A 16,517-nucleotide genomic window follows, 5' to 3' on the forward strand; every position below is an offset into this window, starting at 1 on the left:
CAACTAAACTCTTGTTTTCACGTCTAATGAACAATGTCTTGTCCACTCCCCCTCGAGTGAACCCCGCATCCACTAAAACGGTGGTCAACTTCTCATACCAAGCTCTCGGAGCTTGTTTTAGCCCGTAAAGAGCCTTTTTCAATTTAAAAACATGAGAAGGAAATTTTTGATCTTCGAAACCCTTAGGTTGTTCCACATAAACATCTTCATTCAGGATACCATTCAAAAAAGCACTTTTAACATCCATTGAAACAATTTAAATTTTAAATGACAAGCAATGGCAAGCAGTATACGAATAGACTCTAATCTAGCAATAGGAGCAAATGTCTCATCAAAATCTATACCCTCAACCTGAGTGTATCCCTGTGCTACTAGTCTAGCTTTATTTCGAACTATATTGCCATGTTCATCACTTTTATTCTTGTAAATCCATTTTGTTCCAATGACGTTCACATTCTTAGGTCTAGGAACTAAATACCAAATATCATTCCTAGAAAATTGCTCTAATTCCTCATGCATAGCATTAACCCAAGAATCGTCTAACAATGCTTCCTTCACATTTTTAGGTTCAAAAGAAGATGTATAACAAGTAAATGATACCTTACTTTGGATTTGTCGTCTTGTCTTAATTGGTTCATTCACGTCTCCGATCACTTGTGATAGTGGATGATTTGATTTCACTCTAGCAGATGGTTCCGGTACGTTGCAGTCATTTTTGTTCATTTCAACTTTGTCCTCGTCCTGATTCTCAATTTCCAGATCAAGCTCCTTTCCTATTTCTTCGTAATATGTATCTACAGAAACAGAAATAGAAGTAGCTTTAGTTAAGTCAGTCGAGGATTCATATATCATAACATTAGCAGATTCCATAACAGTAGAAGTGTCAAGATTAAATACTCTGTAGGCTCTACTATTATTCGAGTACCCCAAGAAGATGCCTTCGCTACTTCTAGTGTCAAATTTAGTCAAATATTCTCGATCACGCAAGATATAACATTTACTACCAAAAACTCGAAAATACTTAACACTAGGTTTCTTACCTTTCCAGATTTCATAAACAGTCATATTTGTACCTGGTCTTAGATAAACACGATTTATCACATGTACCGCTGTATTGACTGCCTCTACCCAAAACCTTTGAGTAACCTTTTTAGCGTGAAGCATAGCCCTAGCCATTTCCTACACAACTCGGTTTTTTCTTTCAACAATCCCATTCTGTTGTGGAGTTATAGGTGTTGAAAACTCATTTTGAATACTAAAAGAATCGCAAAATATAGAAAAAAATTTATTTTTAAATTCTCTACCATGATCAGAACGAATCCTAACTAGGGTTGTAGATTTTTCATTCTATAATTTTAAGCATAGTGATTTAAAAACATCAAAGGTTTCAGACTTCTCACGTAGAAAGGCAACCTAGGTATATCTGGAGTAATCATCGACCATTAAGAATATATAGTATTTACCTCCAAGACTTTCCGTTTTTGTTGGACCCATCAAGTCCATGTGAACTAATTGTAGCACATGGTCAGTAGTAGCTGCATTTACCTTCTTGTGTGAGATACGAATTTGTTTTCCAATTTGACACGAACCACACACTCTTTTTGACATTTTTTTCATCTTAGGTATTCCTCTTACCACTTCATGTTTGGACAGAGTAAATAATTACTTGTGATTCACATGTCCAAGACGTTGATGCCAAAGATCTGCAATGTCGAAAGAGGCACTGTTACATTTCAGTTTATGTGAAGTTTCAATGACATAGCAATTATCAGATGTTCTAGATCCATAACATATAACATTACCATCATGATCTAGAATAGTACAATCATTTTTGGAGAATTTTACATCAAAATCTTCATCACAAAATTGACTGATGCTCAGTAGATTTGCTTTCAAGCCCTTAACATAAAGAACATTTTCGAGACTAGGAATCCCTAGAGTACTTACCTTTCCTTTACCTATTACCTTTGATGAATTACCATCTCCAAATGTCACAACTCCCTCTTCATGTTTTTCAAGATTAGAAAATAACGACTTGTCACCCGACATATGTCTTGAACAACCACTGTCTAAATACCACAAATCAGAATTTAAAGCTTTTAAGGCTGTATGCACAACATAACATTTCAAATCACTTTTCTTGACCCATATGGCCTTTGTTTTCATCCCAGAAATGAAAGCAGTTCTAGGTTTTTGCAAAAATTTGCAATGAGGTCGAATATGCCCTAGAATGCCGCAATGATAGCATGTCAGAACAAACCCTTTTCTACTCGTCTTTTGTCGAGGAGTGTGACTAAAGTTTACCTTTGGTGCCGTTAAAGATTCACCAGTTTGTAGATTCAACTTCAATTTTGAAGGATTCATCCAGGATTGCTTTGAAAATGCGATTGATGGCATCAGGTATTCTTCCTTTTGTATACCTGCAGAAATAAAAACAGTTTTATTATTATTTGAATTACCAGTATATCCAACACCATACCTGTCTTTTCCAGAGATCTGAGCTTGTAGAATCTCGTCCAGTTTGTTCTTCCCTTTTAGAAATGTAACTTCCTTATACAATCGCTCTAGTTCAATTTCATCAGCCTTCATTTTATTTTTCGCATTGTCAAGTTGTTCAGAAAGGTCTTTGACACGTTCAAGCTCCAATTTATACTTCTCCTCAAATTGAATTCTTTCTGGTTCAATTTCCTTGAGTCGTTGAAGTAGTCTAAGATTGCTTTTCTTGAGTTTAAACGACTCCAGGTACAAGTCATTATATGCCTTTTGAATTTCAGATTCATCTTCCTCAGCTGGTAGCATATCAATATCATCTGTACTATCAGTATCATCAATAGAGTCAGTATTAAGCAGAGAAGAGGCAAAGGCTACAAAGTTTTCTTCGTCTTTTTTAAAATCATCATTAGATTCATCTGAATCATCCCAAGTAACTTTCATAGCTTTACCCTTTCTCTTAAGACGATTAGGGCATTCTTGTGCGATGTGTCCAAAACTAGAACATTCATAACATTGAACTTTATTCTCAGAATTCTTATTTTTCTGTTTGACATTGTTGTTGCTACCACCTGTATTCGAACTCACAGTATTCTTCCTTTTCACAAAAGCTTTGCTTTTTTTAAATTTTTCAGCATTCAACTTGTTTGGCTTCCGAAAGAATTTATTGAATTTTTTAAGAAACATAGCTAACATCTCAACATCTAAATCACCTTCATCTTCAGACTCCTCTAAATTTTGTTCAACAATGGATAGAGCCATCCCTTCGGACTTCCTTGGTTTTGAAAGACTGGACTCAAATGTTTGTAGATTTCCTACCAATTGTTCAACTTTCATAGAGTCGATGTCCTTACTTTCCTCAATAGCTGTAACTTTCGCCTGAAACCTTTCTGGAAGAGACCTAAGGATCTTACGGACAATTCTGTTTTCAGAAATTTTCTCTCCTAGGTTGAAACTGGAGTTGACTATATCACTTAGCTTTGCATAGAACTCATCAAATGTCTTATTCTCCTCCATATGTAGAGTTTCAAAACTAGTAGCCAACCTCTGAAGTTTCGAAAGTTTTACAGCCATAGTTCCTTCATGAGTTGTTTCTAAGATCTTCGAGGCTTCTTTTGCTATTTCACAAGTAGAAATTCTTCTAAATTCTTTCGAGAAAACACAACTAAAAATTGCATTTATTGTTTTGCTATTCCAGCCAACTTTTTCATAATCTATCCTATCCCATGACTCAATTGGTTTCTCAATAAACTCATCATTCACCATGTACATTGGTGGACTCCAACCGTTCACAATGGCCATCCATACTCGCTCATCTATAGACTTCAAATAAGCTCTCATCCTAGCTTTCCAATATCTATAATTTGATCCATCTAGAATAGGTCTAATAGATGAGGGTCTATCTCTATGAAATTCCATGCCTATATGATCTCTCTCAAAGGGTGAGAGAACCTGCTCTGATACCAATTGAAAAAACTCCTAGACACACGTATGTATCTAACCTTTAGGCAATGATATCGTTCGTTCGCTTAAGTAAAAGTTGGAAGAAATATTAAAAACGAAAGTAGAGATGAACGCTAAGATTTTAACGTAGAAAAATCCAAAACGGGAAAAAAACCATGGATCCAAAACCCGGATCAAAACCAATCACTATGATAGTAGTAGTTACAAGACTGACTCACAAAACAACCCATCGATCCAAACGACTTTGTTCCTCTCAGTCTTGATCGCTAGAACCCACGATTCACTGCTTCTTGTGATTGAAGTCCAATCTCAGTAGCCCTCGAGATTGATCTTTCGTCTAGATAGCCCTTAAGATGAAAGATTAGATTCTTGTAGATGAGTAGAACTTTGTTCGTTGAAGAACCGATGTAGCCTCAAGAAATCTCCTTCAATAATATTTCTTCAACTACCCTAGAGATAGGGTTTCATAATCCTTATATATGATATTCAAGATAGAGCCAAATTTGAGTCTTATCCGTACTCATGATCTTCAAGATAGAGCCAAATCCGAGTCTTATCCGTACTCACAAAAAAAATCATGGGCACGACACGACCGGCCACACTGTGGCTCTGTAACAACCCAATCCAAAAAAAAAAAAAATCATGGGCACGACGCGACCGGCCACACTATGGCTGGCCTCGTGCCCATGCCAGCTGCTCATGCAGCTTGGTGGGGCGCCACGCACCTACGGCCGCTGCCGCAGCCAACTGGCTGCGGCCAGCTGGCCGCGGTGGGCCCCGGCGCCGCCACTACTCCTCCTCCACCGCCTTCCCTCGCTCTCTTTAAATCTCTCTCTATCTCTCTCTCTCTCGAGGCTCTCTCTCTATCTCTCTCTCTCTCGCCGAGGCCGGTCGTCGCCGTCGCCACCTCCACGAGCGCCGATCCCGAACCCCTTATTTGAGACCCCGTTGTCCTTGCTAGCGAGAAGTGTCACACGGTTGATGGGCGGATGTAAGGGATGCGTGGTTTGTATCTTCTGATCAGGGTGAGTAGTCTTATCCCCTAGATCCCTTTCTCAAATTAGGTTATATTATATATTATGTACATGCATGTTTTGGCCTCCAGCATGATTATATGACTTTATCTAGAGATGATTACCGTCGAGCATATTTTTATCATACATGTAATTAGGCTGATCTTTGATATGAGTATGATAATGATAAATAAGGATGGTTGGAGATGATTATACTGTTATAGTTTTATGTCGAGATGATTTCTAGTATGAGTGTGCATGTGATAGACTAGCGGGAGTATGCATGTGTTAGATACATGGTTGGAGACTACATGGCATCATTTTTCTCTTGATTCCTGTTCCACCTAAATTCCTGTTATGCATTGACTTGTTATTGTACTGGATATATGCAAATGATTTATCATTTCAAAAGAAAAGCATGAAATGTGATTGATAGGATAGTTGATAGAAAGCGTGAGGATACCCGAGTGGGCGCGAGGGTTAGGACGCGCTTGGTGGATGATTGATCGCTCGACATGGTCGCGATCCTGTTGGCCTTACGTCCGAGGTCGTTAGTCTGTGTGCGCAGCAGACATTCGGACACATGCCCTTCGCCAGGGCATATGTGGCGAGTTATCCTCACGAGATTTCTATCAGCTAGAAGGGTGCCCGGTCTGGATGGATGTTGATACCCTAGCGGATGGCAGGGTATGGTTATATTTGAGATACTCCTTGCGGATGGCAGAGTATGCTCTGAGCCTTCGGGCATGATGTTGAGACCGGGTACCGGGTGTTGACTGTGCACAGTGGTCTAGTATGATGATATTATACCGAGATGTCGGTGATGATCGTGATGTTGAGAAATGCATATGATTTCATTATCATTCGGTTACTTGATTATCGAGTGGTCAATATGCATCATATATGGTTGCATTTGATATCATAGCATAGTCATGATCGGCATGCATCATGTGTCATATTTGAGAGAGAGTTATGATGATAGATGACATGGAGATTTGTTCACTCATGGTCGAGGATTATATACTTTTATCAGTTATGACATGTTATCTACTTTTCATTTATATATTATTGAGGATACATTCATATACTCATTCATGACATGATACTCTTTCTGATTCATATTATCTAGTACATGATTTACTCTCTGTTTGGCATCACTGATTCGGGGTAAGGTCTATTCACTGAGCCTTTTGCTCATGACTCTCTTTATTTCTTTTCTAACCCCCTCAGATATGTGGTACGTGATAGCGACTTGAGAAGATATTTTAGAGCGATAATGAGGTGAGCTATAGATGCGAGATGGTACAGATGATAGTTTATATAGAAATCGAGTTGTACCAATTTTTGATATTTGTACTCTTTTGTATTAGACAATGATTTGTATAATATAGGTCGAATCATAGACTAACCTTGTATTAGTTATTTTAGTTGTATCTTGATGGTTTGTTGTGGCCTGTGTGGGTTCTGCCAGATTATGTGGCGGTCTAGTGTATTATTGTGGACTTTGATATTCATATACTAACAAGTATATTTGGTTAAAAGTATGATTTATTTGGTGATGGATTATGTAATCATGGATATGTTAGCAGGTGTTATTTGATGATGTCATGATTGTATGTGCACAGGAGTGTATCCGTGCGTGACGGGCCCCGTCCGACTTGTCGCGTGCGCCGCACGTGCCGTGTGGGCGCATGTGCGTGCACGTGCCCGTGCCGGGCGGGGGCGTTACAGGCTCACCCCAATAACTCCTCAACTAAGTTAAACAACTCCAAACAAATCCTAACGAACCAACAACTAAGTTCAAATCCAAACAAACCAACTAAACCAGTCTTCCTTATCTTCTCGGATTAACTCTCGGATTAAGCTTTCATTTTGTTGTAGATAGATTCTGAATCTAGAGAAGTCATGAATATCAAAGTTATAGATCTAGAGGTTGGAGGTCGCCAACTGATTTGATATTATTTGGATATGTGTAGAATATTCTGCGAATATTTTACAACAACTACGTAGAGTTAAATTTAGCTAATTAAATAAAATTCTAACTTGCTAAGACTCTAACTAAACCAAATAACCAAATAAGATAATTAGACTCAATCGATTGAGCTTAATCTCCCTTTGATGTGTTCCGATCTGATCTGGTTCGCATCAATCCACCATGCTTCCGATCACCTTGTTCTTAAGGTGTCCATGGTGGTTTCCAAACCTTCCAAATTTGTCGAATCGTTCCCACCAACATTTGAGCCAAATCCAAGGGCGCAAGAGTTGTGGAGGAGGCCATAGCTCAGCCAAGTGTAACACAATATAGTGCATTAATTTGTGCTCGACTAATTAGTCCAAGGCTAAGATTTAACTCACCCACAATCCAATGTACGCTCGAGTCTAGTCTAGGCCTTGCGCAAGGGCTGATCTGTTTAGACTTTGGCATATTGCTTATGTACTGAGGAGGTTGTCTTTTAGATCGTTAAGAAACTTGATGGGCAGCCATGACTATAGGATCGGGCCGTCGAGGTATTGGATCCTCAATATTTTTCAAAGCTTCAATGCCCTCAATCAATGGCTTGGGTGGCGATTGGTGATGGCTGACGACCGCTTTGGGATTCCTAGCTATCGTTGTGGGCAACAAGATTTATTTTGATAGTGATGTATACCTCAGCGGTCCATCATCATGTTGTGGAGGTGCCCTCGGTGCAGGTTCAACCCATGTTGCCATGACTTGATCTAGTTCGATGGCTACGCTTGCTCTCGTCAGTGTGCTACCTTAATTACCTTCCCCACAATTGGTATGATCAGGTGTATGCTTTGGACTACTTTGGTTCATGTCGACAAGGATCGCCTTGATCTCCAACAACGTTTGCCATGAGCGCTAGGGTTTGTGAAAGATCAGGAGGGCCTTTCGTCCAACCTCATTAGCTCTATCGAGATGGTGATCTTGACAGAGCTGTGTGGTCTATCTCCATACCTTGCTCGCTCGTTTGCTTTGCTACCTTCGATCTTGTGGTAGCCATGATGGTTTGTGGATTGTCGGCTCTGATACCAGTTGTTACGAACCAGCCTAATCCAATCTGCAATCGTTTTGGACTCGATGAAGCACGTAACTTCCAAGGGAATCTGCAAACAATCTAACCAATCGATCCTCCTAAATTTTGGATATGTTTTTTTTCTCTTGGAGAGAGCTTTCCAACGAATCTAATATCACAGAATTAGGATGGTTAGATCTCAACATATCGACCAAACAGTGGTTGAAGGTCAATTAGATCCTAGCTTGATAGCCCATCAATGGCTAGATAGATGATAGGTTTAGTTCTTGGTGTGAAATAGGAGAAGTTATTATAGAAGAGAGTGGTTAGAAGCTGGAAGAGGCTGACCAAAGACTTGGGCGGTAGAAGAAGGGAGGTGGGAGAGGGCGCCAATGGCTAGAGATAAGTAGAGGAGAAGATAAATGCCAAAATCAATTCCAACATCATCATCATCCACTCCAATTAGGGTTTCCTCCACATATATATAAAAGCTCACCCTAAGAACTCCTCAACTAAGTTAAACAACTCCAAACAAATCCTAACAAACCAACAACTAAGTTAAAATTCTAACAAACCAATTAAACCAGTCTTCCTTATTTTCTCGGATTAACTCTAGGATTAAGCTTTCATTTTATCATAGATAGATTCTGAATCTGGAGAAGTCATGAATATCAAAGTTATAGATCTAGAGGTTGGAGACCTTATCCAACTAATTTGATATTATTTGGATATGTGTAGAATAATTTGCGAATAGTTTACAAAAACTGCACAGAGTTGGAATATGCTATCTAAATAAAATTATAACTTGCTAAAACTCTAACTAAACCAAATAAACAAATAAGATAATTAGACTCAATCCATTGAGCCTAATCTCCCTTTGATGTGATCCGATTTGATCCAGTTTGCATCAGCCTACCATCCACAGACGAACAGCTAAACCGAGATGGTCAATCGAGGCATTGAGCAGTACTTGAGGTGCTTTGTTAGAGAGATGTCGAGATAATGGTTGGAGTTCTTATCGTGGGCGAAGTGGTCTTACAACACCGCCTACCACAGCAGCATTGGCATGAATCTGTTCGAAGTGGTGTAAGGTGCACGACACTGATATTACGTGCTTATGACCTAGTGGCATCTGTAGATCAGACGGAGGTGGACTTAGCTTTGATGGATAGAAACGCCACATTGAGGAGATTGTGTGCCCATCTTAAACTTGCTCAAAACTGTATGAAGCAAGTTTATGATCACAGTCATCAGGAGCAGGAGTTCGATATCGGCAGTTGGGTGTTCGTGAGGGTGCAACCGTATCGACAGGTGACCTTACATCCTATTTGAAACCAAAAATTAGCATATCACTACTTTAGTCCGTTTCGGGTGTTAGAACATATTGGTCTAGTTGCATATCATTTGGAGCTATTGGAGGGGTCGAGAGTGCATCATATCTTCCATGTTTTACTACTAAGGGAGCGGATTAGAGATCATGAGGTCATTGGATCAATTCTATCATAGTCATTGGAGGAGACAGAGATCGTAGAGCCAGTTCATGTACTTGCTAGATGCTGACGATGTCATAGTACCAGATTAGAGATAGAGGTTCTAGTTGAGTGGCTTGGCAAGCCATCCGATGAGGTGACATGGGAGTTGGAGACGGATATCTTGGAGCGTTTTCCTGACTTTACACCTTGAGAATAAGGTGGGAGAAGCATAGTGGGCTAATACACTTAGTTAGAGTCTTTTCTTATCGCATTAGTTGTTTGTTTTTATTAAAATAAATTTTTCATAGGTCGCGTTCAGATGCGTTGGGGGTGAGTTCGAACGGCTTTGCAAAGGCCTAAATTAAGTTCGCAAAAATAAAGAAAGCAAAATTTGAGTTTGAACATGGTCAAACGCGTTCGAGCGCCTGCGTCGCATTTGAATCAACAAAGAACGCCTTTTGTGCGTTCGAACGCAATCAAGCGCGTTCAAATGCGATCGGGGGGAGTCCACTAGAATTTGGGTTAATAATTATTATTTTAGCTTATTGGCTAACCTCTATAAAGGTGTGGATGGCAACCAAAATCATTATGCTATTGGAATATTGGTTTCTTGCCTCTCGATCTTCTCTCTACCGTAATCTCCCTCCTCCCTCTTCATCAACCTACTACCTCTATCGTTCTAAGGTCTCTCCTAACTTCTAATCTCCCTCGTCTATCGAGTCCTCCTCTTCCTTGGGATCTCGACCACTTCTTCCCTTTCATCTTTATCCCTTAAACAACATCAATATCCACCCTCATCTCCATTATCATCCATAACTCTAACATCCACTTTACCCATCACCACCACCATCATCCGTACTATACTGTATTTTTGCCCGAGTTACAGTTCAAATCAGCGAAAGGCATAAATACGAAAAATGTAGATCAGGGAGTTATGGATCGATTCCACTTAGTTTCATAATTTTCTTACTATACGAGAATATTTGGTGAATAGTTTCCCTCTTTTACACGAACTGCTTCCTACAATAAATTCACATCTTGAAGGAATCATTCCGTAGCCTAAGATCATTTGAAGTATGGTGCAAGTGCTTGTAAGTGAATCATGTATCTATGTTTGAGCATGAAATAGATTGATCTGAGAGGTTGATCAAATCCATGTTTTCTTTCTCTCTTTGGTGAGAGAGGTTTTCTCATATTAAAAGATCATATCGTGGTATTTGTCATATTTACCTCTATTCATTCTCAACTTTGTGTTTCCCACTTGGTTTTGACTTTCTAACTTGAGTTTGGTCTAATTCCATAATTTGAGTAGTTTTTAGTTTTCCTAGTCCTAATAGCTTCATTTTCTAAGTTCGATTTGGAATTACTTGTGACTTGAAATATCATCAACTTGTCATGTGCCTTCGACGTTAGGTTGTCCTTAGGTGAGGTTCATGTGGACGCCATGATAGTGAGCAATATAAGATCAATACTAGATAAGATTAAAATAGTAGAAATAAAAGGGGCCCATAGGCCATAATAAATCTATCCATAATAAAAATAAATGGGTAGAGTCCTAAGATGTTACAAGCTCCTATCTATCTGATGGGTCAACTGCTTGACTCGATTTGTAGTGGTCTTTAGACTGGTTAAATAGTAGACCTTGCCAGGGTGATTTTGGATATCTACCCGTTGGAATCTCTTTCAATTTGTGACTATAGCTAGTGGTGGAGATTTCGACCATTGAAATGGGTGTCTGAGATGATGGAAATGTGGATGAAGGATGGACTTTCAATTTTATAACTGTGATAAGTAAGGTGACAAGGCGACCAAGGTGGTCGGCCAAGTTTGGGGAAGGCAATAGGGAGAGGAGAGGAGAAGAGAGAAAGAAGAAGAGTCGATAAATCTCAATAATGGACTTGGGTGTGCATCACAGTTATTTACTGGTGACTAGGTCGACCGTCATGGTTTTGACTCAGTCTTGACTCAGCTGAACACAAGGTTAAATAATTAAATTACAGTAATTCGGGTGTTATTTGAAGTATGAAAAAAATAGCTAAAGCGGAGTAGAAAGCAATAAAATAACTACAAGGTCTAATCTGAAATACCATAAGAAACCTCTTTGGCATCGAACCCAATGCCCTAAACCCCCTTAGGCTCATCCTGGGTGAATCGTAACATAGGATACAGAAGTATATGCTAAAGGCAACATACAACAAAAGAAAATAACATAACACCTTTACAAAATAATACACCATAAGGAAATAAGATGAGCCTAACGCCATACTAGGTGAACTACAACTAAGCTCCCATCACGATGGTGATCAATTTGCAATATATGTGAAACATAGACGAGCGTAAGAATCCGTCAGTGACATTATAACTAGCAGGATAACATAGATATAAGTACGCCTAACATGAAAGTGTATAAATATACAAGTACCTGAACATCATGATAGTAATAAATCATGCACATAAATATATTAGTTAGCATAGTTCAACCCAATGTATGCTAACTCTATCCACCTCCACAATGACTATTCATCACGCTTCACACTAGCTCTACTAGCCATCACTCATACTCGTCCAACATAAATGTCCCTAAGACAGGGTAAACCTTAGCAGTAGAATCACCTACCCATTAATCGATGAATAGCTGACTGATTGTCTTATAGACTAAAAACCTCAATTGTAAGTCCATCACCATGAGTTAGCATTGTACTTCGATGGTACCTATTCGAGCACTTGGCTTAACATCATCGCATCTCTTGTGAGAAATTTTGGTTCATTCGAGCACTTGACTCAACATCATCACATCTCTTGTGAGAAATTTTGAACCATTACTCAAGGATGGCTCTCATCCGGCACCATAGGATACCACTAGTTCTAAATTATTCTACCCTTTAATCTCCAACTTAATACCCTAAAGTGTTTGCTTCTATTAGCTAATAGTATAATCTGTCTTCTAAGCTCGATGAATGGCGTGCTTAATAATTTAGGATCGATAGATTAGGACCCCAATCATAGGCCTTAATAATACATTTCCCAACCTCTTACCCTAGCTTAGAAGCCAATCCTTTATGGTAATGCATGTGTGCTAGTAACATGATATTAAACATGTCAAGCATAATGAAAATATCATCCTCATGTAGTAATATGTGTTATCATACATAAACATGCTAATAGATATGCATAACAATCATGGTAAAAGCGGCCATATCAATTAGTAGGCTAAATCAATGTGTAACTACAAATATTCAGCCAAACATAGGCTAAATCATGACAAACGGTGGGAAAGAATTCTCAGCTCAATAGATGCCATGACCCTGCTTCATCGGTTATCGCTAGAGCTATAACCCTACCTCTCAAACATCTTTCTACTATCATCCTAGACTAGTATCCAAGTAAGGCAGTGTAATCACCTGAATACTCCAACAGCTAACGACCTTATGTATAAACCAATAATATGGTAGTAGTATATAATACACTCTACCCTTAACTTCAGAATAAGAGGGTGAGAGGGGTACTACCTAGTTGGGATTAGACTAATAATGATACATGCATATGGTGCCATGTCTTCTATTACTTTATTACATCATGATCATTAAGATAATATATATCATAACTAAACATGGAGTCTTTTATAAATAAGCGATAAATAATATATAATGTATGTAAAGTAATTAATAATGATATAAACTAATTATCATCACAATAATTACATTATTCGTAGACTAACATAGGATCTAACTTGCTTAAAATATCTCTGGAATCTATCTCACTCTCCTAAACAGTCAGGCTCCTCCTAAATCTCGAGGTCCTCCTCGAACAATAATGAGTCTAATAATTTATAAAATAAAATAAAACATAAGAAGGATGAACTTATAGAACTAAGTACCTTGTTGCATAAATTAAGTTTGATTTCTAGGTTATGATAGATGACTTGGTCTTGTGCATTTATCCATCCCTATTTATAATATTGTTTTTTTAATTAAATAGGCCACTCGTAAAATTAGAATTATCTCTAGTTATAAATATCAAGGATGTTAATAATAAAAAATTCAATGATTAATAAATTTAACTGCCTAACTTAGCTCTGTATTATCCTAAATTTATGTTGATAAAATGGTTGAGAAAATTCTAGAAAGATAGCTAGCATAAATAAAAGAAAAAACTAATAGTGGGCTAGCCTATGGTCCACATATTCGGATACACTCAAGGCCTAGGTTTGCACTACACTGGTTAGGGAAGTGGGCTGCAGGCTTACCGCCGCCTAATAAGCGTGGGGAAAGTGGAGTGTTGGCTACGGGTGTGGGCTGTGGCCCACCCTATAGCCCAAAAAGCAAGATAGACTGGGCTCAAAGGTCCAGTCCACGGATGGCTGGCTACCAACATGGGCTATTACCCACCCCATAGCCCCCCAAAGGCTGGGTGAGGGTTTGGTCTAATCCCCACCTAGCTCTATCTTTCTTTTAGAGAAGAAGACAGAGGGAGGAAGGTGCATATGCCGCCGATGATCACCGTCGCCGATGGCCAAGATGCTCCACTTTCCAATGTCGGTAAGGTTGACTTGTGATAGAAGTGCATCTGAACTATCAACCGAAGTGAATGATGGTGACGAGCATGGGACTCCATGGCTGATGGCCATGGAGGTTCCCATCAAGGTGAAAAAAAGGGCTCGAAACCTTCAACCCCGAGTATCCACCTCTTCCATGAGAAAATGTGAGTTGACTAAGGCTAACGAGCAAGGCCACCATCGCTAGTGGTAGCTGACAGTGACCAAAGAAACCAACAGCGAGAGGCAACATAGTATCGCCACCCACGCACCTCGTTGTTATCCAAATTTGGTACCCACGACAAGAGGCTAATGCGAGAAAACTTCTCGAATCAGTGGGTGGTTGACCCGAAGTCGCTAGTCGATGAATTTCTCTAGTGAAGATAGAAACAGTTAAGTTAGGATTTAACTATGATTTATTGAGAAACATTCAAATTAATTATAACGGGAGATTTAGGCTGACCTTAGGATTGGATTGAGGGTTTTGAGTTGGTCCACCAGCCTCTGGTGATTCGTGGCCCTCATTAGGTTCTTCAATGGCACTAGGTAGAGAAAAGGAGAGAAGATATAAAGAGAAGAGAGTATATGAAACAAATAGGTAAGGTGGTTTAGGGTTTTATAAGGTTAGGAGGCGACGTGGAGGGAGTGGAGTCCGAACTCCACTTTGGCAAGGCAGGATTCTCTCTCCCTCTCGTAACTGCCTAGGAGGGAGGGGGAGAGAAGAGGGGAGGAGGCAGCGCACTCACTCGGCACGTGCGCTATAGGTGAGGAAGCACACGTGCCTAGCACATGCACTAAACATTTTTTTAACAAGGGAGGTATTACACAAACACACCTTTGTAATACTTTTTAATATGGAAAACCTCTCTAGCATAGAGAGAAATAAACTACGGATCCAATCACCTTTCATATCAATCTAATCCACACTCAAATCATAAGTATAAGATTTATTTACAACCACTCTCACTGTTCTCTGAATGGTTTCATGGATTACAGTCCTTTTTATTCCTCGAACTTCACGTGTCAATGAACTAATTGGTAAAATAGATTGCTCATTGTTTATTGTACTAAATGCAACATGGATCGAACTCTAGAATTTCTTTGTCAATGTAGATGTCGATGTAGACAACTCTATTTAGCATCTTCGATGCTTGTTAATCAAACTTTGATATAGCCTAGCACATGGATATGTGAAGATACCCCTCATCATGGTTTGGTAGAAAATATGCTCGTGAGGGAACTAGGAACTCATAGATGAATGAGAAACTCCTCGAGTTTTCCCTAGATTGATTTTCCTTCTAACCATTGATTGAACTCCGTTGAAGTGCTACAAGTTACAGGTAATGTTTTTCCTATGTTAATTTCATGCCAGAGTGTGCACTATATTATTTAGGGTGCACACCAAACTTGCAAAGCTAGACAAGCTAATTTTGACTTGATTTTAGTTATGCTCTTTGATCTTTACACAAGCATTCTTGTCGATGACTTGATTCTTGGTGAATCAAAGCCTTCAAAAGAGAGAGAGAAGAGAAGAAGAATGATGATGGAGAGAAGAAAGGAGGGAGCGAATGGCAAATTTTTGCAGTGGTTAGAGGTGGGCAGAGTCGGCAATAGAGAGCGAGAGAGAGGAACCAATAGAAATGAGAGAGAGAGAGAGATTGAATAGAGACATTGGGGAAGGCTAGGGTGGTAGTGATGATGGCGATGTGGTGGGCCTCACATGCGGCAAGTTGGCTGGTGCCCCCATATCACTCCTAGGCATGCGTTGTGACCAGTTGTGTTGTGCACAACCAGGCCCCTTTTCAGAGCATAAGTTATTACATTAATAGTACTATTGGTGGTAAGGCCATGGAGATGGTGATTATGTAGAGCTAGAATGAGAAGTTAGGTAGAGGTATGAATGAAAAGAGGGAGTGGGTGTTCGAAGATAGGTTCAGGTTGGTGTTCTTGGGTAGAGTTGGGGTGGTGCTCAACTAGGTAGGCGGTGCTAGAGTTAGGATTAGGTCAAGAGGAGGGAAGGAAGAGAGAAGAGATAGAGAGAGAGTAGACTAACTCAAATTTGATAAGGCGACTAGGTTATAGGCTAACCCGACTAGACCGATCGACTAGGTGACTCAGCTAGGACTTAACCAAAGCAAATAAAAAATCTGTTCGAATTGAACTTCAAATATCAATCCCACATCAATCACTCCTTTTCAAGTCCATCCACTATTCTCAACAAAGTCCTGTATCTAATTTCTCCAGCTCACCGAAATTGTCTCAAGAGTAACTTTTAATTGCTTGCCATGAGTCACCATAAAACCATTTGTTCAATTCCTCGTGTCAATACCTCACACCTTGTCCGAATCAGACTATTGCTACATCGAGCATAGCAAACCTTCGTGTCAATCACATATGCCTTTGCTAATTCATGCATGGTATAGCTCATCCAGCAACATCACACTGCAACTATCATATATCTATAACTTCGTCGCTAAAGACAGCATGTCCACATGTCCACAAGAGGCATCAAATTAGTGGCACTAAA

The sequence above is a fragment of the Typha angustifolia genome, chromosome 8, assembly GCF_048772165.1.
Source record: "Typha angustifolia cultivar Huaian chromosome 8, ASM4877216v1, whole genome shotgun sequence".
NCBI lineage: Eukaryota > Viridiplantae > Streptophyta > Magnoliopsida > Poales > Typhaceae > Typha > Typha angustifolia.